Genomic DNA, 26,596 nt, shown 5'->3' with positions numbered 1-26,596 from the left:
TTATAATAAAATGTGCATATTTTAAACACCAAAAACATTAAAGCAATAAAAATATGTACCTACAAAATTAATAGTAATGTTGATGGTTTAGTCACAAAGTCATGTCCAATTGTTTTGCAACCCCATGGACTGTAGCCTGCCAAGCTCCTCTATGCTTGGAATTCCCTGGGCAAGAATACTGGAGTGGGTAGCCATTCCCATCTCCAGGGGATCTTCCCAACCTAGGGATGGAACCTGCATCTCCTGCATTGCAGATGGATTCTTTAACACTGAGCCACCAGGGATTTCCCAGTAAAGGTAAAATGAAATCTAAAAGTACATACGGATCAGAAATAAGGCAGGAAAAGAGAAGGAAAAGGGCAATTTGGAAAATGTGAGAAAATAGAAACAAATATCAAGATGATAGATATAAGCACAAAGAAATAGTTATATTAGCTATAAATTATTAAACAATTTGCTTATAAGGCATAGATTTTCAGGTGAGATAGAAAACCAGGGCCAAATTATATGTTGTCTCCAAGAAGCACAATTAAATGTAAAAACACACGGGCTGAAGCTGAAGTAAAAAGGTACACCACACACATTCCAAGTACAAAACTGCGAGAGACTGTGTTAAATCAGAGCCAGCAGACTTGGGAGCAAGAACTATTGCCAAGGGCGTAGGAGAGTATTTTGTTATGAGAAAAGAGTCAATTTATCAAGAGGACACAATTCTGAAAGTGAAAGTGTTACTCGCTCAGTCCTGTCCGACTCTTTGTGACCCCATGGACTCTAGCCCACCAGGCTCCTCCCTCCATGAGATTTCCCAGGCAAGAATACTGGAGTGGGTTGCCATTCCCTTCCCCAGGGAATCTTACTGACCCAGGAATCAAAGCCCTGTGATGGCACCAAATAGCAGCACTTTGAAGTCAATGAAGCAAGAGCCGAGGGAATCAAACATTTGAGAAGGACATCCATACACTTGATTGACACAGAGCTGCCACAAACCTGAAATTTGTAAAAACAGCAATATCCACAGAGGACAACAGCATGTAGTACAATAAATCAAGGTATTCCTATATTGGAAATTTAGCATTTTTTATTAGATGATGGAAAAATTAACTTGCAGAATGACAATAATCAAATGATAAATGTGAGTTGCTCCACAATTCTAAAACAGCACTAAACTCGTACAATCACTTGTGAAGTCTGGCAGCATCCAGTACAACTCAACCTGTCTCCTCAAGACAGAAATCTCATTCTTTGACATATACTGAGTAAAGCTGTGTGCATAAATATATATGTAACAAGAGGCACACACAAGAATGTTCTGCACCAAGTTAACAATCAAACACTGGAATCAACTCAAATGCCTGTCAGGAATAGAGTGGATAAATACTTAGTGATATTTTCTTCAATAAAAACTGGATAGTGGTTAAAATGAATTATCTATAATTACACACCATAATATATATGAATCTCACAGACATTATGTTACTTTAAAGAAGACAGACATAAATAGTACATGGAAATTATTCCACTTACTTGAAGTCCCAAAACAGGAAAAAATAATCTGTTGTTAATACCCAGGCCAGTGATTTATTGTAGGGGCTTAGTGACTGGGCAATAAAACATGTCTTCTCAAATGCTAGTGATATTTAATCTCTTAATGAGGATGCTGATTAACAGATGCATTCACTTTTTATATGTATACCTATGATTTATCTACTCTTATTAAAATTCAGCAAACTGTAATAAAAAAAAGAAACAAAGATGTTGAGGGCATGTATAACAATGTGTGTGCACAAAGAAATATTGATATATGCATATAAATCTTTTAATAAAGCAACACAGTGATGGAAGAAAGAAACCTGATTGAGGTTACAGAAATAATTTGAACTAATTGTGACACTTTGAGGCGATCACTTAATTTCTCTTGGTTTCATTTTTCCACCTATCAATGACTGAATCTGACGAGTTAACATGGAAAGTACTATTTAATTTAAATGTTACATTTTGCTATGTATGATGTCATTATGGCGCAAATATAGTGAGCGAACTACTGACAAGATATGGCACCAGAAAAATGTATAGAAGTGTTGGATTAGATGCCATCTTATTTAAGTAAAATTCTGGAGTAAAGGGAAAACAAAATGCCAGAAATGACTTTTATTTTTATTTTAAGTTTTATGTATCCATTTACATGAAATTTAAAATTCTTAACACATCTTTTTTTCAGGATTAGAAAATGTATTTTCAGATAGATTGGCAGTATATCTAGCTTGAAGAATTAAAATCACATATGTTATACAATATGTATAAAATTATCCTTCTGTTTTTCAAACAGATATGATACAAATGCCAGGAACAGAAGTTATATTTCCTCTATTATTTTAATCCGCATTATTTTCTTCACAGCCATGAGAGTGTATTTTTAATATGTCTTTCTTTAACCAGTTATCTAATGAGGTATTGAATAATTAAATTCCCTTGTGTATAAACAGTAAAGAAAGATTCTGTCTTTAAAATACTGCAGTCTCCGTATTCTGATATTTACAATATAGCTCTACTCCACTCTGGACCTGAAACTGAAAAAATACATAATTTCCTTGGATCCTCAACCAAGTGAAATATGTAGAATTAAGCTTTGCTATTGCTGTTACTCAGTCACTAAGTCACGTCCAGCTCTTTTTGACCCACAGACTGCAGCATGTCAGGCTTTCCTGTCCTTGACTATCTCCCAGAGTTTGCTCAAGTTCACATCCACTGAGTCAGTGAGGCTATCTAGCCATCTCATCCTTTGCCTCCCCCTTCTCCTTTTGCCTTCAATCTTTCCCAACATCACGGTCTTTACCTGTCTTTGATATATCCAGTGGATATTTTGTACCTTTAATTCCATGAATGAGGGGGAATTATTAAATTCCCTTTCTATTACATTGAATCTCCATATGCCAAAGAAGAGTATCTTCTATTTCCATCTCCTTCTTTGTTTTTGAAAAGATTATTTGTTACTTTTTTTTCTCTAATTCAGAAACATAACATAGGAAAATGTTTCACAAATTGACCGCAAACACTTTATCTTCTTCATCCTTGAACAACTGGCATGTGTACCATGGTGTGGCAGTCACTGTTTGCCTTTCTGTTCTAAAGGCCGTTCCTCATTTTCCATCAGTTTAGGAAGCCCAGTGTGCCCAATGGCAACCCACTCCAGTGTCCTTGCCTGTAGAATCCCAGGGATGGGAGAGCCTGGTGGGCTTCCGTCTATGGGGTCACACAGGGTCGGACACGACTGAAGTGACTTAGCAGTGTGCCCAAATGAAGGTGACAAACTTGGGCTAACCTTCACCAGTAATTGCAACGTCATTCTCTCTCGCCAGTTACTGGATACGTGACTAAGTTGTCCATAGGAGATATATTCTAGGAATCCCCAGAAACAGATTTCACTCTATTCTACAGGTTTGGAGATGGTTATTACATCTTTAGCACTTATTTTGCTACTGCTCATTGACAAACCTGAGGACAGAAACCCTTCAACACCTCGAAGACGGCAAAGCACAGACTAGATGGTAACTGGATTCTGAATAATATTGCTGAACTCTCACACCAATCATAAAACTGCCTGCAGTCATTTGTTATTATATGAGTCAAAGAAAACAATTTATTGTTTAGGCCGCTTTGGATGGGGACTCTGTTACTGGCAATCAGAAACATCTTATTTGAGTAAATTGATGTCATCAACTTTACTTTTAAGAAACTGATTGAACAGAAATACCTTTATCCCTTTTATTAGTTAGACATGGACAATGAAAAATAAATTAAAATTTTAATGTTTTAAAATGAATCAGTGTAATTAGTCACTCTTCTGAAATAATGCGCTATTTTCATTTTATGAAAATACAGCCACAAAATATCTAAGTTATTCCTTTATTGTAGAAAATTAAAGGTGTTTGTTTTTGGGTTGACACTGGGTCCAGTGTCACTGTCATTCAGCCTACTTAATTCAAGTCCCAGTTCTTCAGAAAAATAGAACTTCAATTTCTTAGGTTCAGATCAGTTCAGTTCAGTCGCTCAGTCATGTCTGACTCTCCGCGACCCCATGGATCACAGCACGCCAGGCCTCCCTGTCCATCAACAACTCCCGGAGTTCACTCAAACTCATGTCCACAGAGTCGGTGATGCCATCCAGCCATCTCATTCTCTGTCGTCCCCTTCTCCTTCTGCCCCCAACTTTTCCAAGCATCAGAGTCTTTTCCAATGAGTCAACTCGTCGCATGAGGTGGCCAAAGTATTGCAGTTTCAGTTTTAGCATCAGTCCTTCCAATGAACACCCAGGATTGATTTCTTTTAGAATGGACTTGTTGGATCTCCTTGCAGGACAAGGGACTCTCAAGAGTCTTCTCCAACACCACAGTTCAAAAGCATCAATTCTTCGGCTATCAGCTTTATTCACAGTCCAACTCTCACATCCATACATGACCACGGGAAAAACCATAGCCTTGACTAGGCGGACCTTGGTTGGCAAAGTAATGTCTCTGCTTTTAAATATACTATCAAGTTTGGTCATAACTTTTCTTCCAAGGAGCAAGCGTCTTTTAATTTCCTGGCTGCAATCAGCATCTGCAGTGATTTTGGAGCCCAAAAAAATAAAATCTGACACTGTTTCCACTGTTTTTCCATCTATTTCCCATGAAGTGATGGGACCAGATGCCATGATCTTTGTTTTCTGAATGTTGAGCTTCAAGCCAACCTTTTCACTCTCCTCTTTCACTTTCATCAAGAGGCTTTTGAGTTCCTCTTCACTTTCTGCCATAAGGGTGGTGTCATCTGCATATCTCAGATTATTGATATTTCTCCCAGCAATCTTGATTCCAGCTTGTGCTTCTTCCAGCCCAGCGTTCCTCATGATGTACTCTGCATATAAGTTAAATAAGCAGGGTGACAATATATAGCCTTGAAGTACTCCTTTTCCTATTTGTAACCAGTCTGTTGTTCCATGTCCAGTTCTAACTGTTGCTTCCTGACTGGCATACAGGTTTCTCAAGAGGCAGGTCAGGTGGTCTGGGATTCCCATCTCTTTCAGAATGTTCCACAGTTTATTGTGATCCACACAGTCAAAGCCTTTGGCATAGTCAATGAAGCAGAAATAGATGGATTTCTGGAACTCTCTTGCTTTCTCCATGATCCAGCGGATGTTGGCGATTTGATCTCTGGTGCCTCTGCCTTTTCTAAAACCTGCTTGAACATCTGGAAGTTCACGGTTCAGATATTGCTGAAGCCTGGCTTGGAGAATTTTGAACATGACTTTACTAGCATGTGAGATGAGTGCAATTGTGCGTTAGTTTGAGCATTCTTTGGCATTGCCTTTCTTTGGGACTGGAATGAAGACTGACCTCTTCCAGTCCCGTGGCCACTGCTGAGTTTTCCAAATCTGCTGGCATATTTAGTGCATCACTTTCACAGCATCATCTTTCAAGATTTGAAATAGCTAAACTGGAATTCCATCACCTCCACTAGCTTTGTTCGTAGTGATGCTTTCTAAAGCCCACTTGACTTCACATTCCAAGATGTCTGGCTCTAGGTCAGTGATCACATTATCATGACTATCTTGGTCGTGAAGATGATTTTTGTACAGTTCTTCTGTGTATTCTTGCCACCTCTTCTTAATTTCTTCTGCTTCTTTTAGGTCCATACAATTTCTGTCCTTTATCGAGCCCATCTTTGCATGAAATGTTCCCTTGGAACATATAGTTTTCTTGTTTTTCCTTTTCTGTTGTTTTCCTCTATTTCTTTGCATTGATCACTGAGGAAGGCTTTCTTATCTCTCTTTGCTATTCTTTGGAACTCTGCATTCAGATGGGTATATCTTTCCTTTTCTCCTTTGCTTTTCACTTCTCTTCTTTTCACAGCTATATGTAAGGCCTCCTCAGACAGCCATTTTGCTTTTTTGCATTTCTTTTCCATGGGGATGGTCTTGGTCCCTGTCTCCTGTACAATGTTACGAAACTCCATCCAGAGTTCATCAGGCACTCTATCTATCAGATCTAGTCCCTTAAATCTATTCCTTACTTCCACTGTATAATCATAAGGGATTTGATTTAGGTCATATCTGAATGGTCTAGTGGTTTTCACTATTTTTTTCAATTTAAGTCTGAATTTGGCAATAAGGAGTTCATGATCTGAGCCACAGTCAGCTCCTGGTCTTGTTTTTGCTGACTGTATAGAGCTTCTCCATATTTGGCTGCAAAGAATATAATCAATCTGATTTCGGTGTTGACCATCTGGTGATGTCCATGTGTAGAGTCTTCTCTTGTGTTGTTGGAAGAGGGTGTTTGCTATGACCAGTGTGTTGTCTTGACAAAACTCTGTTAGTCTTTGCCCTGCTTCATTCTGTACTCCAAGGCCAAATTTGCCTGTTACTCCAGGTGTTTCTTGACTTCCTACTTTTGCATTCCAGTCCCCTATAATGAAAAGGACATCTTTTTTGGGTGTTAGTTCTAAAAGGTCTTGTAGGTCTTCATAGTACTGTTCAACTTTGGCTTCTTCAGCGTTACTGATTGGGGCATAGGCTTGGATTACTGTAATAGTGAATGGTTTGCCTTGGAAACGAACAGAAATCATTCTGTTGTTTTTAAGATTGCATCCAAGTACTGCATTTTGGACTCTTTTGTTGACCATGATGGCTACTCCATTTCTTCTAAGGGATTCCTGCCCACAGTAGTAGATATAATGGTCATCTGAGTTAAATTCACCCATTCCAGTCCATTTTAATTCACTGATTCCTAGAATGTCTATGTTCACTCTTGCCATCTCCTGTTTGACCACTTCCAATTTGCTGGTACTCCTTGAAAATGTATACCATGCAATGACAGGGATTTTTGCTTTCGCTTCTCCTAGAAACATTGTACTACTCATGTATCATAAAAATTAGTCCAGCATCAATTTATCTAACATATTGCTCTGATATGTAAGAAAAACAAAGCTTTTCTTAACTTCGAACAATTTTAAATGATTCCAGTTAGGGTAGTTCCCTGGTAGCAAAGACTCTCCTTACCCACATTTTAATCAGGTCCCTCTGAGCACTCTTCACCAAGCCTAGATCTTGATCTACCTCTCTGCTTGTGGACTGTCCAATAGAAAAGAATTCACTAATCCAGGTTAGAAAGAATACCTTCACCTTTGACAGCTGATCAAGTTCCTTATCCCCAGCCCCTTGGCATGCATTTAACAGGATCTTATTATTTTAGCAAGAAACTCTCAGCCCTTGATGTCTAACCAGGTTCTTGTTAGTAACCTTCCATGCACTGACCCTTCACCCTGCTTGTTGATAACTAGAGGTATGTCCTATCCCTGAGAAGAAAAAAGAGTAAACCCAGTGAGGTGGAGAGGAAGTAGAGAGAGAAGAGGAGAGAGCCAGACACTCAAAGAGAAGCAGTGAATCAGCCAAACATAAACATATATCCCCTCCTTTTTGGATTTCCTTCCCATTCAGGTCACCACAGAGCATGAAGGAGAGCACCCTGTGCTATACACTAGGTTCTCATTAGTTATCCATTTTATGTGTGTGCTAGTACTCAGTCGCTTGCTAAGTCATGTCCAACTCTTTGCAACCCCATGGACTATAACCTGCCAGGCTCCTCTGTCCATTGGATTTCCCAGGCAAGGATACTGGGATATGTTGCCATTTCCTCCTCCAGGAGATCTTCCTGACCCAGGGATCAAATCCATGCCTCCTGCGGCTCCTGCATTGGCAGGCAGATTCTTTACCACTGAGCTACCCAGAAAGCCCATCTATTTTATACATAGTATCAATAATGTATACATGTCAATCCCAACCTCCAGGTTCCTTCCACATCCCCCTCTTGGTATCTATATATTTGTTCTCTACTTCTGTATCTCTATTTTTTGCTTTGCAGATAGGCTCATTGGTACCATTTTTCTAGATTACATATATGTGCATTAATACACAATCTTTGCTTTTCTTTTTCTGACTTACTTCACTTTGATTGATTTACTGTGCAGTAGAAAATCGCATGGACAGAGGAGCCTGGTGGGCTGCAGTCCATGGGGTCGCTACTAGTCGGACACGACTGAGCAACTTCACTTTCACTTTTCACTTTCACACATTGGAGAAGGAAATGGCAACCCACTCCAGTGTTCTTGCCTGGAGAATCCCAGCGATGGGGGAGCCTGGTCGGCTGCCATCTATGGGGTCGCACAGAGTTGGACACGACTGAAGCGACTTAGCAGCAGCAGCAGCAGCAGAAACTAACAGAATATTGTAAAGCAACTACACCCCAATAACAATTAATTTACAACTAAAACAAAGAGAAGCAGTGAGAAGAAAATCCAATACATGCCAGAAAGACCAAAACATTAACCTTAATCTTTGGCCTTCAATTTATCATCTCCTTTAAATTTAACCCTTTTTTCTTCTCAGCTTTCATTTCTATAATAGTGGTCTCCTCTTTGCCTTTCACCCTATATTAGATATAAGTTACTTTGATTCTTTCTCCAAATGGTTCCTGGGTGAAATATTTTTTTCACCGTTTTACTGCTTTAATCATATATACATTTTAGAAAAATGACGAGTTTAGATGCGCATACTTCCATATAAGTATTCCAAGATAAAAACTTGCTAAGGTATTTGGTCAAAGCTACTTACTAACACCATCAGGAAAATATTTTTGAGAGAAAATTCTTAAAACCTGTCCCAACCTGAATTAGAGTCTTCACTTATTTTGAAATTTAAAAAAAATGATTTTTTAACTTCAAAGACTGTATGTGGAAGAGATATCTTTGTGAAAGAAAACGTTTCTTTTAAAAAAGCTTTGATACTCTATGCCATAAATTCTACTTTTGCCTTTTCAAGAAAATGTACTCAGAGGAATTTATTGTTGCAGTTTCATACTGGATCCATTGTTATAGATCAATGAGTTAGAAATATTTTCTGAATAACATAATCACTGGGGCAGATTTTGGGCTACCCAGGTGGCTCAGTGGTATGCCAGTGAAAGAGACTCAAGAGATGAGGGTTCAATCCCTCGGTTGGAAAGATCCTCTGGAGGAGGAAATGGCAACCCACTCCAGTATTCTTGCCTGGAGAATCCCATGAACAGAGGAGACTGGGAGGCTACAGTCCATGGAGTCTCAAAGAGTCAGATATGACTGAGCTCACACATGCAGGGGCAGATTAGAAAATATAGATTATTTAGTTTCATTACAGTCCAGCTAAATCAGTAACTGTTGGGATGGCCTTGATTTTTTTTTTTTTAATTTAATGAAAAATGTGGTCCACTGGAGAAGGAAATGACAAACTACTTTAGGATTCTTGCTTTGAGAACCCCATGAACAGTATGAAAAGGCAAAAAGATAGAACTCAGAAAGATGAACTCCCCAGGCCGGTAGGTGCCTAATATGCTACTGGAGAACAATGGAGACATAATTCCAGAAAGAATGAAGAGACAGAGCCAAAGCAAACCACCACCCGGTTGTAGATGGGACTGGGGATGGAAGCAAGGTCCAACAATGCAAAGAGCAATACTGCACAGGAACCTGGAATGTGAGGTCCATGAATCAAGACAAATTGGAAGCAGTCAAACAGGAGATGGCAAGAGCGAATGTCGACATTTTAGGAATCAGTAAATTTAAATGGATGGGAATGGTTGAATTTAAATCAGATGACTATTATATCTACTGTGGACATGAGTTTGAGTGTACTCCGGGAGTTGGTGATGGACAGGGAGGCCTGGCGTGCTGTGATTCATGGGGTCGCAGAGAGTGGGACACAACTGAGCGACTGAACTGAACTGAACTGAACTGAGGGCAAAAATCTCTTAAAAGAAATGGAGTAGCCGTTATAGTGAACAAAAGACTTTGAAATGCAGTACATGGATGCAATCTCAAAAATGACAGAATGATCTCTGTTCGTTTCCAAGGCAAACCATTCAATATCACCAGAATCCAAGTTTATGCCCCAACCAGTAATGCTGAAGAAGCCGAAGTTAATCAGTTCTATGAAGACCTACAAAACCTTTTAGAACTAACACCCAAAAAAGATGTCCTTTTCATTATAGGGGACTGGAATGCAAAAGTAGGAAGTCAAGAAACACCTGGAGTAACTGGCAAATTTGGCCTTGGAGCACAAAATGAAGCAGGGCAAAGGCTAATAGAGCTTTGCCAAGAGAACACACTGGTCATAGCAAACACCCTCTTCCAACAACACAAGAGAAGACTCTACACATGGACATCACCAGATGGTCAACACCGAAATCAGATTGATTATATTCTTTGCAGCCAAATATGGAGAAGCTCTATACAGTCAGCAAAAACAAGACCAGGAGCTGACTGTGGCTCAGATCATGAACTCCTTATTGCCAAATTCAGACTTAAATTGAATAAAGTAAGGAAAACCACTAGACCATTCAGATATGACCTAAATCAAATCCCTTATGATTATACAGTGGAAGTGAGAAATAGATTTAAGGGACTAGATCTGATAGATAGAGTGCCTGATGAACTCTGGATGGAGGCTCGTGACATTGTATAGGAGACAGGGACCAAGACCATCCCCATGGAAAAGAAATGCGAAAAAGCAAAATAGCTGCTTGAGGAGGCCTTACTAATAGCTGTGAAAAGAAGAGAAGCAAAGAGCAAATGAGGAAAGGAAAGATATACCCATTTGAATGCAGAGTTCCAAAGAATAGCAAGGAGAGATAAGCAAGCCTTCCTCAATGATCAATGCAAGGAAATAGAGGAAAACAATAGAATGGGAAAGACTAGAGATCTCTTCAAGAAAATTAGAGACACCAAGCAAACATTTCACATAAAGAAGAGCTCAATAAATGACAGAAATAGTATGGAGCTAACAGAAGCAGAAGATATTAAGAAGAAGTCGTAAGAATACACAGAAGAATTATACAAAAAAGATCTTCATGACTCAGATAACCACAATGGTGTGATCACTCACCTAGAGCCAGACATCCTGGAATGTGAAGTCAAGTGGGCCTTAGGAAGCATCACTACAAACAAAGCTAGTGGAGGTGATGGAATTCCAGTTGAGCTATTTCAAATCCTGAAAGATGATGCTATGAAAGTGTGGCACTCAATATGCCAGCAAATTTGGAAAACTCTGCAGTGGCCACAGGACTGGAAAAGGTCAGTTTTCATTCCAATCCCGAAGAAAGGAAATGCCAAAGAATGCTCAAACTACCAAACAATTGCACTCATCTCACATGCTAGTAAAGTATTACTCAAAATTCTCCAAGGCAGGCTTCAGCAATTCACGAACGATGAACTTCTAGATGTTCAACCTGGTTTTAGAAAAGGCAGAGGAACCAGAGATCAAATTGTCAATATCCGCTGGATCATTGAAAAAAGAAGAGAATTTCAGAAAAACATCTATTTCTGCTTTATTGAATATGCCAAATACTTTGACTGTGTGGATCACAATAAACTGTGGAAAATTTTGAAAGAGGTGGGAATACCAGATTACCCAACCTGCCTCCTTAGATATCTGTATGCATGTGAGGAAGCAACAGTTAGAACTGGACATGGAACAATGGACTGGTTCAAAATAGGAAAAGGAGTACATCAAGGCTTATATTGTCACCCTGTTTATTTAACTTATATGCAGAGAAATATGTATGAGAAATGCTGGGCTGGAAGATGCACAAGCTGGAATCAAGATTGCCAGGAGAAAGATCACTAACCTCAGATATGCAGATGATACCTCCCTTATGGCAGAAAGTGAAGAACTAAAGAGCCTCTTGATGAAGGTAAAAGATAAGAGTGAAAAAGTTGGCTTAAATCTCAACATTCCGAAAACTAAGATCATAGCATCTGGTATCATCACTTCATGACAAATAGATCGGGAAACAGGGGAAACAATGGCTGACTTTATTTTTGGGGGCTCCAAAATCACGGCAGATGGTGACTGCAGCCATGAAATTAAAAGACACCTGCTCCTTGGAAGAAAAACTATGATCAACCTAGACAGCATATTAAAAAGCATAGACATTACTTTACCAACAAAGGTCCATCTAGTCAAGGCTATGGTTTTTCCAGTGGTCATGTATGGATGTGAGAGTTGGACTATAAAGAAAGCTGAGCGCTGAAGACCTGATGCTTTAGAACTGTGGTACTGGAGAAGACTCTTCCAAGTCCCTTGGACTGCAAGGAGATGCAACTAGTCTATCCTAAAGGAGATCTGTCCTGGATGTTCATTGGAAGGACTGATGTTGAAGCTGAAACTCCAGTACTTTGGCCTCCTAATGCGAAGAGCTGACTCATTTGAAAAGACCCTAATTCTGGGAACGATTGAAGGTGGGAGGAGAAGGGGACAACAGAGGATAGACGGTTGGATGGCATCATGGACTCAATGGACATGAGTTTGGGTAAACTCCAGGAGTTGGTGATGGACAGGGAGGCCTGGTGTGCTGAGGCCCATGGGGTTCAGAGTTGGACTGAACCACTGAACTAAACTGAACTGAACTGAAAATATTCTAGGGTTGTCATATTTAGATGCAGAGTAGTATTTTGTGAAAACATTAAAAATGACAAACCTTAATGCCAAATCCTGCCCCGAGTTATTATGATTTAAATATCTAACCTGAAATCTGGGGACTGGTATGTTTCAGCACTCTCCAGTAGACTCTAACCTGAGACAGATTTAAGAACATTTACTTATATGTGCCACAGGGCTCTCAGTCTAGAAAGAGACTTTCTTTGAATTTTCCCTGTAGTATTTAGTAATATTATCATCAGAGTTCTATCTCTGTAGCCATCCTTGCATCATTCAGAAACTTCTGACACAAACTAAGGTCTCAGTCAAAATCTCACTGCATCCACTTACTGAATCCCTTAACTTGGCCCCTGCAAAAGGTAAAAAGACCTGGGTGGTGTGAGAAGAAATGAATCTTTTTAACAGCATGAGAGTTCGATTTGTGACTGGCACATTTATTTAGGTGTGCATTAATTAATTTATTCCAAAACTGTTTATCGAGCATCTACTATATTCAGAAACTATAGTAAATATCAGGGATACATATTGAAACCCAGATAGAGAAAGCATCATTAAACAGTTATAATGAGAGCTAGAAATGAACAAGGACAGGTTGACAGGAGAGTTTGTATCAAAGATTATTAGTCTAAATTAGGGGATTGAGGAAGATTTCCCTGAGTAAATGACAGATAAGAATTTGAAGATTGGGTTTTCCAGGTATAGATGGAAAGCACATTTGTGATGTCCTGGAACCAAGAAAAAGAGAAAATTGTCTTTATGATTGAATTGAAACCAGTATGAGGCAACACAGTGACTGTAGTAAAAAAAAAAAAAAAAAGATTGGGCAAGACAGACAGGTAGAGTCAAATTGCAGAGCTGAGTAGCTCTCTTTGAATATTTATTTTTTAATTTATGCTGTTTATTTGAAATTAATTAATCATACAATAAAACAGGGAAGCAAGAACCTGTGACAGTTTAGAGCAGGATGGTGACAGTTGAAATGCAGATTGTTGACTATTTGAGATATATTTTGGAAAATTGGCAGAACCAGATAATTTCGCTAGAGTAGAAAAGGGGCTTCTCAAGTGGTGCCCATGGTAAAGAACATGCCTGCCAATGCAGGAAACATAAGACATGTGAGTTCAGTCCTTGGGTAGGGAAGATCCCCTAGAGGAGGAAAGAGCAACCCACTCCAGTACTCTTGCCTGGAGAATAACATGGACAGAGGAGCCTGGCGGGCTACAGTCCATGGGGTTGCATATAGTCAGGCAGGACTGAAACAATTTCGCACCCATGCACAGAGTATAAGAGAGTATGAGATACATGCACCTGAATGTTCATAACAGCACTGTTTACAACAGCCAACACATTGGAAGTCACATAATAATCCATCAGCAGATGAATGAGTAAAGAAAATGTGGTATATATATACAACAGAATATTATCCAGCCATTAAAAATAATGACGTACTGCCATTTGCAATGATATAAATGGACCATGAGGGAAAAAAATAAAATAAAAACAAGCAAACATGAATTTAAAAAGTTCTGATTTTCTTTTCATCTTTATCATAATTAATTTTTTCCTGTGCATTATCTTGGGTCTTATTTCTTGTGTTTATTTGTAATATAGGTTAAAAAAATACTAGAAATCACTCAAGCGCTTTTGTAAAAGACAATAAAGATTCAATAAACTAGAAAACAGCAATCCACTGATGCAATATTACAAAGCTATGATAATAGAGTGAAGAGTCTTTCTCTGTCCCACACAGAAACAAGAAAGATCCTGAAAACATATCCTTAAGGACAAAAAGCAAGCTACAGAACAGGTTAGATAGTCCACTGCCTTTTGTATAAAAGAGTGAGAGGAGAAATAAGAACATATATTCATATGTGCTTACATTTGCATAGGACATAATTTTGTCACATCTTTAATTTACCTTGACCATCTCCTTCATTTGGTACAGGGGGTTGGGGGACCATATCTCCTCCACTGTTAGAACCAAATGCTGAGACCTCAGGCTTCTTACCTGGGCCTGCGATAAGTCAGCATCCTCAGAACAGTATTGAATTAGGTCAGAGGAGTAGCAAGTCTGTTGCGTTAGTGTCTTCTTAGGAAAAGAGAAACTGACAAAAACATGCAGATCCATAAGCGTAAGACTAGATTAACCCAGCTTCTAAAACTGTTTGAACAGCAGAGATGTGACTGCTGCTGCTGCTGCTGCTAAGTCGTGTCAGTCATGTCCAACTCTGTGTGACCCCATAGACGGCAGCCCAACAGGCTCCCCTGTCCCTGGGATTCTCCAGGCAAGAACACTGGAGTGGGTTGCCATTTCCTTCTCCAGTGCATGAAAGTGAAAAGTGAAAGCGAAGTCGCTCAGTCGTGTCCGACTCTCAGCATCCCCATGGACTGTAGCCTACCAGGCTCCTGTGTCCATGGGATTCTCCAGGCAAGAGTACTGGAGTGGGGTGCCATCGCCTTCTCCAGCAGAGATGTGAAGTGATGGCTAAATAAAAACAGGGGTGGTGGGAGCAGATCAGGGCAGAGAGTGGTTGTCCTTGTCTTCTCTCTTTACAATTTGACTTTGCTCTTGGTTTTTCATAATGGACTTTAGTGAAGTCGGGTGATATAAACCCGTCTCTAGGATTTCAGTTATTTTAAGGCCACTTTCAGGGATTCCCAGATGGCTCAGTGGTAAAGGATCCTCCTACCAATGCAGGAGACATGGGTTCCATCCCTGGGTTGGGAAGATCCCCTGGAGAAGGAAATGGCAACCCACTCCAATATTCTTGCCTGGAGAATCCCATGGACAGAGGAGCCTAGTGGACTACAGTCCATGGGGTCGCAAAGAGTCAGACATGACTGAGCTACTGATACTTTCCACAAACAAGAAAGAAGAGAGAGAGGAGAGGGGCATGTTGAAGATTTATCTGGCTTGTGGCGTAAGCAGGTTGGCACCAAAATTAGTAAAATTAAGCCTGTTGTCTTAGAGAGAGAGGTGCCAGCTGTGAGCCCTGATTGTCATATGTGGCTGATGAGGCACCCCTACTGACTTATGGAAAAACTTTGAGAAAGACCATGAGTTCTATCTGGTTAGGTCTCTTTATGCATGCATCTGAGAAACCCAGAAATGTTTGGTGGGCATTTGATATGCTACCCTGAAGGTCAGAAGAGTAAATGTCTAGATACATTCTGAGAAGAAAGAACCATGAATCCCTGCTTACATCAAAGGTAGAACAATACTGTAACAAGAGACAAACCTCCTAGAAACTCTAGTGTTGAGAAATTAAGAAGGAGAAGAGGAACCTGTGGAGAGACACAGAGAAAACATCAAATTGTGGAATTAAGGGGAAAATGTTGCCAGGAGGAAGAAGTAGACAGAGGCAGAAAGTTGTCACATGGTTGTTTTTTCTTTTCCTTTCCTTTTTTTTTTTTTTTTTTGGCCAGGAGAAATTATCAGTAACCTCAGATACTCAGATGATACCACTCTTACAGCAGAAAGTGAAGAGGAACTAAAGAGCCTCTTGATGAAAGTGAAAAAGCTGGCTTAAAACTCAACATTCAAGAAATGAAGACCATGGCATCGGTCCCATCACTTTATAACAAATAGGTGGGGAAACAATGAAAACAGTGACAGACTTTATTTTCTTGGGCTGCAAAATCACTGCAGATGGTGACTGCAGCCATGAAATTAAAAGACGCTTGCTCCTTGGAAGAAAAGCTATGACCAACCTAGACAGCATACTGAAAAGCAGAGACATTACTTTGCTGACAAAAACGTCTGTCTGGTCAAAGGTATGGTTTTTCCAGTAGTCATGTGTGGATGTGAGAGTTGGCCCATAAAGAAAGCTGAGCACCAAAGAATTGATGCTTTTGAACTGTGGAGTTTCTGAAGACTTTTGAGAGTCCCTTGGACTGCAAGGAGATCAAATCAGTCAATCCTAAAGGAAATCAGTCCTGAATGTTCATTGGAAGAACTGTTACTGAAGCTGAAGCTCAAATACTTTGGCTACCTGACATGAAGAACTGACTCCCTAGCAAAGATCCTGATGCTGGGAAAGATTGAAGGCAGGAGGAGAAAGGGATGACAGAGGATGAGATGGTTGGATGGCATCTCTGACTCTATGGACATGAGTTTGAGCAAGCTCCGGGAGTTGGTGATGGATAGGGAGGCCTGGTATGCTGCAGTCCATGGGGTCACAGAGAGTCAGACAGGACTGAGCAACTGAACTAACTATCCATTCAGATATGTTATATATTAGAAGCAACTGGGGAACCATTTTATATCCCATATTCTTGTGTGGGAAGTGATAAGAGCTATTTTTCTTTTCCAATATCCCAAAGAACATTTTTCTTATAGGAGGGAAAGCAGTTGTGAAGCCTTGGGCTGAACACAGTATCCAGTTTGTTTCTGTTGGGCATTTTCATATTCTACCAGCAGCTAGGACTTGGGAATTTGTCAGTCATTGCCCTGCTGAGTGACATTGTGCCCATAACTATCAGTATTGTGCTGTGTGCTTAAAAATCTAGGAGAGTAGAATTCATGTTGTATTCAAGCCAACATACAATAAAGCAAAATAAAAACAGTCTTTGATTATTGTACTATATCTTTTATGCCTCGTTTCCCTAGTCCTTATATATAAATGTGATAGACATTAATGGAAAAATCGTTAAAGAGTATTATGACAGGTAGAATGTTAATACAGGAAGACACAAGTCTTCGCTGGTAGCTCAGATGGTAAGAATCTACCTGCAATTCAGGAGACCTGGGTTCAATCCCTATGTCAGAAAGATCCCCTGGAGGAGGAAATGACAACCAGCTCCAATATTCTTGCCTTGAGAATTCTGTGGACAGAGGAGCCTGGTGGGCTACAGTTCATGGCGTCACAAAGGGTCTAACACGACTGAGAGACTTTCACAACATTTTCACGACAGGTAGAACAAGGCAAAGTTCCTTGATTTATTGGGAAAATTGAAACATTGATGAATAAAATGGAAAAAGATTAATTTTCAGATGGATGGATTAGATGATAAGGGTCCTAAAAGGGAGTAAATTTTAAGTTGAATATTAAAGAAAATGAGAGATATTTTGTTCTTTTTTAAAAAATGCTTTGAGCTAAAAATCCAATGGTTACATATAAATCATCAAAAAATGTTAGTTGTATAATTACTAATGAACTTACAGATTCAGTGAATTAAGTCACTAGACATTCTAAACTAAAAATAAACTTCATGAGAGTTGGGTTTAAGAAATCATGTGAATTAAATGATAATATCCAAGATTATCTTATTACTGAAAACAGCTAAAATTATATAGTCAAGTATTAATATTTGTTCTTTCTTTTATATTTTCCCATATTTAGAAAGAAATGCAGATATATTAAAGTGTTTATTACTTTCTTCCCTATCAGCACCATCAAGTAACCTCAAAATGCAAGTGAATCTTTATTTAAAGTCACCTTATAGATGATTAAAGTAGTAAGTTCTAAGCATATTGTATTTTTTTCTGTAAGAGAAACAAAGAATAATGAAATATCATGGATACCTGCCATGACTTTATCTTAAAGAAAGTTGGCATATTGTAATCTCTCTGTTTTACTGTCCAGCTGTGGTGGTATATTCTATATTAGCATGCTTTAGAATTATGGGGTAGAATCAGATATTTTTTACTACCACTAGCTCAACTTTATCTGAAAAGTAAAAAATGATAATAAATTCAGAAACTATATTTGATCTAAATGAGGTCTAAATATTATGTGGGTTTTATTCTTGTTTCAGTAGAGATCTCTAAAATACTCAATTCCATTTTCAATAATCAGTTACATTCCTATGAATTTACCTCTTTTGTTTCTCATAATCTATAATCCATCCCTATTTTATTTTGAAATTTACCATTATTTGTTTGAATTTAGTAGCAGTTGCTTTTTTCTTCTTTTTAAATTATTTTTTCTGAGACATTCCTGTGTGCTTAATCATTCAATCTTGTCTGACTCTTTGCAAGCCAATTGCAACCCACTAGGCTTCTCTGTGCATGGGATTCTCCAGGCAAGAATACTGGAGTGGGCTGCTATTCCCTTCTCCAGAGGATCTTTCTGACCCAGGGATCAAACCCAGGTCTCCTGTCTTGCAAGGAGATTCTGTACCCTATGATCTCAGGGAAATTCCTAATTTTGACTAAATTCCATTTGCTTTCTAATGTTGTTATCAGTGTGAGTTTTCACGCCACCTTGTGACTCAACTAGAGAAAGGTTCATCATATTAAAAGAAGCCAAGCAGTTCAGAGAAAGGAGAGTTTGAACAACAGAAGGAAACACTTACCCAAATAAAAGGCCCATGTTTCTATCACCAACTTAATTTTGTATTCCTATTTTTTTTAATCAAAATACTATTATTTTTGAAAAATGTCAGTCCTTCATACAGTACACTTTATTCCCTAAAGTGTGTCTAAAGAGGCTCTTATATCAGTGGTGGGTGCTCAGTTGCTCAGTTGTGTCCAAGTCTTTGCGGTCCCATGGACTCTAGACCACCAAACTCCTCTGTCTATGGGATTTCCCAGGCAGGTATACTGGACTGGGTTACCATTTCCTTCTCCAGGGGATCTTCCCAATACAGGCATTGAAACCATGTCTCCTGCCTTGATATGTGGATTCTTTACCACTGAGCTACCTTGGAAAGCCCACTGCATCAGTTTTCAGCAATCAGAAATAATCCCAAGGTTGCTCTTCTTTTGCCCAGGGTTAAAAGTTAATGGACTACAAAAATGCTCTCACATACATTAAAATGGTTATGGAAAATTACTTTGTATTTAGGCAATCTGTCTGTCCTATGATAAAATTAATCTTACAAAATCAATCCCATGAGAACCTGCATTGAATTTTAATTGTACCTAAAAAGATTTGTGGCAGAGACAGGCTCATTGTTCATCTATCTCTCTGACACAGAAGCAGACAGCACTTCCCTGAGTGCCCCTCTGTTCAACTTGGCCATGGTCCTAGTTGCGCTGCTCCTGGAGGCATGGGGTCCCAGGCCCAGAGCTGGACAGTGAAATCCACCCATGCACAGGCTCCTGGTCCTTACCCCTCTGCTGGATGGTTACAGATGAGCAGGGCACATCTGAGAGCCACATGCTGGAAACAACAATTCTACAAGACCAACCTAGACAACATATTAATAAACACAGCCATTACTTTACCAACAAAGGCACATCTAGCCAAAGCAGTGGTTTTTCCAGTAGTCATGCATGGATGTGACAGTTGGACTATAAAGAGAGCTGAGTGCTGAAGAACTGATGATTTTGAACTATGGTGTTGGAGAAGACTCTTGAGAGTCTCTCAGACTGCAAGAAGATCTAACCAGTGAATCCTAATGGAAATCAATCCTGAACATTCATTGGAAGGACTGACGCTGAAGCTGAAACTCCAAAATTCAGGCCACCTAATGCAAAAAAAAAAAAAAAAAATGACTCATTGGAAAAGACCCTGATTCCAGGAAAGACTGAAGGCAGAAGAGAAGGGGACGACAGAGGATGGGATGGTTGGATGGCATCAACGACTCAATGGACATGAGTTTGTGCAAGCTCCAGGAGTTGGTGATGGACACAGAGGCCTGGCATGCCACAGCCCATGGGGTCACAAAGAGTTGGACACGACTGAACGACTGAACTGAACTGATCAATTATCTATTTATAAATCCATCTCATTATCAGTCAACTATCAACAAACCATCTGCATATCCATCTATCATAACCATGTCATCCAAATGAGATGGATTTATAAACAGATAATCGTACAGTTCAGTTCAGTCACTTGCTGTGTCCAACTCTTTGTGACCCCATGGACTGTAGCAGGCTAGGCTTCCCTGTCCATCATTAACTCCCAGAGCTTTCTCAAACTCACATTCATCAGGTCAGTGATGCCATCCAAACATCTCATCCTCTGTCATTCCCTTGCCCTCCTGCCTTCAATCTTTCCCAGCATCAGGGTCTTTTCTAATGAGTCAGTTCTTTGCATCAGGTGGCCAACGTATTGGAGCTTCAGTTTCAGCATCAGTCCTTCCAATGAACATTCAGGACTGATTTCCTTTAGGATTGACTGATTTGTTCTCCTTGCAGTCCAAGGGACTCTCAAGAGCCTTCTCCAACACCACAGTTCAAAAGCATCAATTCTTTGGTGATCAGCTTTCTTTATGGGCCATCTCTCACATCCATACATAACTACTTGAAAAACCATACCTTTGACTAGACAGACCTTTGTTGGCCAAGTAATGTCTCTGCTTTTTAATATCCTGTCTAGGTTGGTTACAGTTTTTCTTCCAAGGAGCAAGCATCTTTTGATTTCATGGCTGCAGTCACCATCTGCAGAGATTTTGGAGCCCAAGAAAATAAAATCTGTCACTGTTTCCATTGTTTCTCCATCGATTTGCCATGAAGTGATGGGACCAGATGCCATGATCTTTGTTTTCTGAATGTTGAGTTTTAAGCCAGCTTTTTCACTCTCCTGTTTCACTTTCATCAAGAGGCTCTTTAGTTTCTCTTCACTTTCTGCCATAAGAGTGGTGTCATCTGCATATCCATTTTGATGATCCCATTACATTTTTTTTTCTTCCCTGTGGTCTCTGTAAAATTTTACTTATTCACCTCTACAGAAGTCAGGCCAAGAAGCAAGAGCATATACATGATATTGGAAACTCAGAACAAACTTCAGAATGACCACTGCATATCAACAACATATTATAATTCTCAATTAGCCCCACCTTATTGATCTCAGAATCTTTTTGATAGTTTATGCCATCAGGAAAAATAATGTATACTGACATGTAAATGTTTTTGATTATAAACTATGTAGATGTATTAGCACATTAATATTGTACTTAATTTTAATTACTTCAAAATGTAAGTTCAAATGAGATAAAATTTTTACTAATACTTTTGTTGTATACTCACTAGTGGACATTTTTGGGCACTTTCTTTGTTATGCAAACCCTCACTTTAAATCTTACTTCCCAACTTACTTCTATCAATTTTGCTTTTAGGTAAAAGAGAAAGATGGAGAGAGAGATTAAGAGGAGTGTCCACACTGAAAATCAATCTCTCAACGTATTAGGCAACTTTTATTTTGTCAGACAAACTTTAGCCCTGTAATTCTGTGGAATAGATAATATACTGCCTGATAATAGCTGCTACTATTAGTAAGGCAATCAGGATGTATAAATATATTATGATGTTTATATTATTCAATTTTGTCATGCTGAGTTTTAGACTTTTATATACTCCTTATTCATTAATTCTATTATGTTTAATGACATCAGATGCACTCAGTCAGGACCAGTTTCAGCCTCCTGCTATGGCTACCATAAAAAATGCATTAAGAAATCAAATGGTGTGTCTGTATTCACCATCTTCAAGATTCATTACAGCATCTGGCTGTTAAAATATGGAGAAACCATTTAATTATATGATATGCTAGTAGCCTGGTGTTAGCCCACACTCAGATAGCACTATGAAGATTTACCAGCTCATCTAATTAAAGCCAGGAGACATCATCAAAGAATCCACAGAGAACTTATATACAGGAAGATCTCAATTATCTGGAGACTGAGTTTCTGGCAGTAGGCTGCATTGATGGCATAGGATTGACATGTAATAACGATGAAAACACCAGAAAGAGACAAATAAGAAGCAAGAAAAAACAGCAGATCCTGGGAGATCAGAGGAAAGGAGTCTGAAAGAATGGAAAAATGGTTCAAAGCTAGGGCAGTTAGCAGCAAGAACCATGAGAGCAGAACAGAGAGAGGTCCAGTGATGACAAGGAAGATAAATGTCTCCATGTTACTGTGACACCAGCAGCTCTCTAACCTTCCATCCCTCCCAAAGCCTTTACTGCACAACCCCCCACAGCACCTTAGTGGTAGGAGGACCATGCATTCTGCTTTCCCCGGGGCATTTGAGACAGCAACCTAAGCTATTCAATAATGATGAATAAAATGTTGAATAATTTTAACACTTCCTATCTGCAATATGGAACTTCCCAGATGTCTCAGGAGTAAAGAACTGACCTGCAAATGCAGGAGATGCAGGAGATCCAGGTTTGATTCTTGGGTCAGGAAGATCCCCTGGAGGATGAAATGACAACCCACTCCAGTATTCTTGCCTGGGAAATCCTGTGGACAGAGAAGCCTGGAGGACTACAGTCCATGAGGTTGCAAAGAGGCGGACATGACTGAGCAACTGAGCACACGCACATCTACAGTACAGGATTCTAATGAATGGATGCCTGCACGTGTAATGGAATAGTTCCCCTCCATAATCCTAAGAAATAGGAACTGCTACGACCACCACACTAAAGATGAGGCAAAGGATTACAAAGAGGTTAAAGGCCTGATCGGTAGACACTCAGACTACAAAACAGCAGAGGACATTTGACCCTGACAGCTAAACTACAGAAAACATTGGTTCAAGAAATTGTGGATCAGCTTTAGTTATGTGCTAAGCACTATTCTACATATTTTGGACACATGAGTGTGCAACCCAGAAGATTCCTGCCATCATAGAGTTCTCTATGTGGTCTCAACAGCTGGAGAAGTCACCACTGTATTCTAGAATGACAGCAATAATCTCATTAAATATTAGCACCTAGTAGAAATTTGCAATAAATGATTATTGCCCCTAATTCAACAGTATATTAGTACAATGTTTTGCAGAGAGAAATATTACACTAGTGTAATGAAGATTTTTAAAAATTATAGAAGTCCTAATATCTCATAAAAATTTCCTTTTATTTAAAGAAATAACATTTCAGATCATCTCCTTGAAGTAGGTAACATTCACCCCTAGAACCTACAGCATCAACATTACCTGTCTGAGAGTAAGCAAAACACCAACTGACTTTCAAAACTATGATCCTGGGGATTGTAGTTTTAGTTGATTCCAGTTGTATTTTATTAAGAAGAAAACTTCAAAGTTCATTTTATTAAATAACATTCAGATGCAGTAAAATGTTATACTTCAGTTAACAGGAAAACCTAATTATCTGGGAAAGGTCATTCTATAGTGATATTAAGAGAAACCAGAAATAAGGCCCATTTCCTGAGAGAGGTAGGCATTTTTCTTGACTTTACATTCACATTGAAGGAACAAGAAAATTAATCTTTGAAATTAAAATTTCCTCTGACACATTGGTCTTAAATAACTCCTTAATGGATCTGCACATTAGAACTGCACTGTGAGTCTCCATTTGTTGCTTTCTCTTTAAGTTTTCTGCCTTAACCATTATTCACCAAGGAAAGCTGTCTCTCTGACTTGACATGTGCTGCTGCTGCTGCTGCTAAGTCACTTCAGTCGTGTCTGACTCTGTGCAACCCCATAGACAGCAGCCCACCAGGCTCCCCCATCCCTGGGATTCTCCAGGCAAGAACACTGGAGTGGGTTGCCATTTCCTTCTCCAGTGCATGAAAGTGAAAAGTGAGAGTGAAGTCGCTCAGTGGTGTCCAACTGTTAGCGACCACATGGACTGCAGCCCACCAGGCTCCTCCACCCATGGGATTTTCCAGGCAAGAGGACTGGAGTGGGCTGCCATTGCCATCTCCCTTGACATGTGCTCTTTCTTCAAATTTGTCTTCAAACCGACAGTTGGGGAAAGTGTTGACAGTAATATTCATACGGAGGTTTTCTCTCTAAGTGAGCTTAATTTCCTTGTGTTTCATGGTATTGTGTTAAATGAAGTTGTAATCTTCCATATATAGCCTCATTTATTATTGGAAATGGATAGTTGGAGAAGTAATCATTAAGTAATGGGTATTTTGCTTTTATTCCTTCTTTTTAAAAACATTTCACAAATATAACTTGGCAATAACGCAGACGTGCAGCAAATTTTGTGGCACAAAGTTATTTTAAAATAGTCAAGGAAAGTAAACAACAGATGAAATGAGCTTTGGAACATTTATCCAGTTGAGAATAAGATTATAATGGTGCCAAAGAGCTTGTAGTCAACTGGTCCTAGAAGTGAGATATCTTTGTTTTGTTTCAAAGTATATTAATACATTAATACCAAGAAGAGCGGGCTTCCCAGGTGGCTCAGTGGATAAAGAATCCACCAGCAACCCAGGAGACATGGGTTCGATTCTCAGGTCAGAGTGATATCCAAGAGGAAGGCATGACAACCCACTCCAGTATTCTCTGGAGGAGCATGGCAACCCACTCGAGAATTCTTGCCTGGAGGACCCCATGGACAGAGGAACCTAGAGGGCTACAGTCCATGGGGTCACTAAGAGTTTGACACAAGTGAGGTGATCGCACACACACCGTCTCCAAGAAGAGCACTAACGGTTTTACCATGTCGTTTAGTTGCTAAGTTGTGCTCGACTCTTTCGTGACCGCATGGACTATAGCCTGCCAGGCTCCTCTGTCCATGGGATTCTCCAGGCAAGAATATTTGAATGGGCTTCCATTTCCTTGTCCGGGGATCTTCCAAGCCCAGGGATCAGACCCAAGTCTCCTGCATTGGCAGGCAGATTCTTTACCACTGACCTCACAGGGAAGCCCAGTTTCACTGGAAAAGACTGACGCTGGGAAGGATTGGGGGCGGGAGGAGACGGGGATGACAGAGAATGAGATGGCTGGATGGCATCACCGACTCGATGGACATGAGTTTGAGTGAACTCCGGGAGTTGGTGATGGACAGGGAGGCCTGGCGTGCTGTGATTCATGGGGTCGCGGAGAGTCGGACACGACTGAGCGACTGAAATGAACTGAACTGAACTGAACTGAACGACAAAGAGGCAGTGCATGTTGACAGGAGCACATTTTACTGTAGCTAAGAAATACATAAGTAGCTTCATTCTTGTCTTCGTGCTTTCAAGCACAGATACAGATAACACAGACATGATTAAGAATCAACCTCTCAGAGCAATAAAGAAATGACAATAAAACAAACAAACAAAAAAAAAACCCACAATCTCTTGCATTAAGGAGAAATATTTGCATAACTTTTGTTGTTCAGTCTCTAAGCTAAATCATGTCCGACTGTTTGCAATGCCATGGACAGCTGCATGCCAGGCTTCCCTGTCCTTCACTATAGCTTTTAATAGCTTCCAAAGAATGACCTATTTCAAACACTTATGTAATTCAACTGAGTGATAAAAATTGGAATACAATCCAGGTGTTCTAGTCCTGGCCCAAAGTTTTAGGTCTTTCCTTTCTGGCACACATTGGATCCAATGAGCCACTTATGTACGTGAACTCTATTGGAAGAGTGTGAATACCAAACACTTAACATTTATGGACTGAGATGGTCCCTGTGAAAGTTTACAGTCAACTTAAACACGAAATAATGTAGCTAACACAGAACATCCATTCACAACAAAACCCCGGCTCTCAACCAATCTGTGCTGTCTTGGTTCAGCTATAAATTCTTTCTGTTAATTCCAACAATTTTGCTGGCTTTCTCCTTCTTTTTGGTTTTCCCTTCCATCACAGTAGAAGTTTTGTACCTGATCCTCTTTCCTAGAATAACTTACCATGTCCTCTTGGTTCTATTCTGTCTGAAGTACCACTGGATCAGTTCAGTTCAGTTCAGTCTCTCAGTCATGTCCGACTCTTTGCGAATCATAGCACGCCAGGCTTCCCTGCCCATCACCAACTCCCGGAGTTCACTCAAACTCATGTCCATCAAGCCGGTGATGCCATCCAGCCATCTCATTCTCTGTCGTCCCTGTCTCCTCCCACCCCCAATCCCTCCTAGCATCAGACTCTTTTCCAGTGAGTCAACTGGTCGCATGAGGTGGCCAAAGTATTGCAGTTTCAGCTTTAGCATCAGTGTTTCCAGTGAACACCCAGGATTGATCTCCTTCAGAATGGCCTGGTTGAATCTCCTTGCAGTCCAAGGGACTCTCAAGAGTCTTCTCCAGCACCACAGTTCAAAAGCATCAATTCTTCGGCGATCAGCTTTCTTCACAGTCCAACTCTCACATCCATACATGACCACGGGAAAAACCATAGCCTTGACTAGACGGACCTTTGTTGGCAAAGTAATGTCTCTGCTTTTCAATATGCTATCTAGGTTGGTCATAACTTTCCTTCCAAGGAGTAGCGTCTTTTAATTCCATGGCTGCAATCAGCATCTG

This window comes from Moschus berezovskii, chromosome 7 (genome assembly GCF_049115385.1).
Source record: "Moschus berezovskii isolate FMDL1 chromosome 7, NW_MosBer_1.0, whole genome shotgun sequence".
Taxonomy (NCBI): domain Eukaryota; kingdom Metazoa; phylum Chordata; class Mammalia; order Artiodactyla; family Moschidae; genus Moschus; species Moschus berezovskii.
Note: the sequence above shows the minus strand (reverse complement) of the source record.